The sequence below is a fragment of the Echinops telfairi genome, unplaced genomic scaffold, assembly GCF_000313985.2.
Source record: "Echinops telfairi isolate 266 unplaced genomic scaffold, ASM31398v2 ScPeMD7_7424;HRSCAF=8462, whole genome shotgun sequence".
Classification (NCBI taxonomy): Eukaryota; Metazoa; Chordata; class Mammalia; order Afrosoricida; family Tenrecidae; genus Echinops; species Echinops telfairi.
In genome coordinates, this window is record NW_022111324.1 from 82,253,063 (window position 1) to 82,254,590 (window position 1,528).

Sequence of the window (1,528 nt, forward strand, 5' to 3'; positions counted from 1 at the left end):
CCCATACTATGTTCCTGGTTTGACACATTTGACCTAGTTTCTATCCAACACTCGGTTACCTATGCCTAATGCTATGTATTACAGTGACCTTGGACTCTGCCCTTTCAGGCAACATGACATTCCTCATAGGTCACACCAGAAGAATTCAATGTGGAAATCCCATGGAATGAACTGGGCTTTGCCTCAAAATTACCTGCTGCCCTTGACGTACAAGAGAATAGTAAGTGTTCTTAAATTGATAGCAAGGAGTGTGTAGCTCCCTGGCTTGAGAAGAAGCAGATGGCTGACATTCTTTTGCTTTCGGATTTGGGGGTCGCTGGACCTTGATTAGGCTCTCTTGCTTTATGGGTGTCCCATGAAAGGTGGCCCAGAACCACCATATATTTACTATTCTAATGCTTTCCTTGCTTTATTAGACATATTAATTTGATATGCAATGTTCTGCTCTTGTGAATGAATGTTAATGTAAATTTTCTCCTATCACAAACCACCATGGTCAATGTAAACAGAGCTCAATCATTAAAGAGTTAAACCCGCACAAATCAGAAATTCATGGATTTCGGTTCAGAGCTGGTCTGTACTTGCATACCTTCCTTTTCTCAAAGCATGTTAAATTCTATGCCACTGGATAAATTAATAACACTATCAATAGAACTACCTTATACCTCAAAGGGATAAGTGATAATGTTCCTTGTCACAGAATGACAATGGGGCCCCTAAAGTAAACCACTTAAATCTAACTCCAATCCAAGAACAATTAGTTGTTATCCCTATAACGCTGAGCGTGATGTTTTCATAACATTTAATTAAAATGTATATATGAATATATATATTGATAACTATGAAAGTAAAGAATAAAAACAAAAAAAATTAAAAACTCAGGCGTTATAGGGTTAAGATATAGCCCTGCTCAATCCTCACCCTCATGAAGCGTTCACTGAAGGTAATGCATGTGCAAAGTGTGGGAAAGAAAGCAGATGGTGTCCAGCTATCAAAAAGAATAGCATCTAGGGTCTTAAAGGGTTGTATTCAAACAAGCAACCACCCAAGTGAGATGTCAATCAAGTCCATATGGAAGAAGCACACAGCCTGTGTGATCCAAGGATGATAAATAACAAAATCCAAATACAAAGGGGAGAAAGGTATCAGTGTTTAAATTGTGAACACCCAATTTGGAGAAGGCTAAGAATGACAGCTGGAGTCAAAAATCCATTTACAGGGACTCTACATAGATGAAGCTTCTGGTGGATCCCTTCTAAACACAGTCAAGGATCATGAATAACCTTGCTATCAGACGGACTATTGTGAACTAGGTTATGGTTGATGGAACTAGGTTATAACGTGGTACCCACTCATTAGATATCTCTCTTGACCCAGTTTGGATTTGTTCCATTTCCAATATTTCCTGCTTTTTTTTTTTTCTTGGCAGAGGTTATTTCTTTGGTTTATTTTAATATTATCATTGGGTTTTTTTCCTTTTCTTCAAAAATATATTTGCTGCTTTCACTTTTGTTGTTGTTTTAAACAT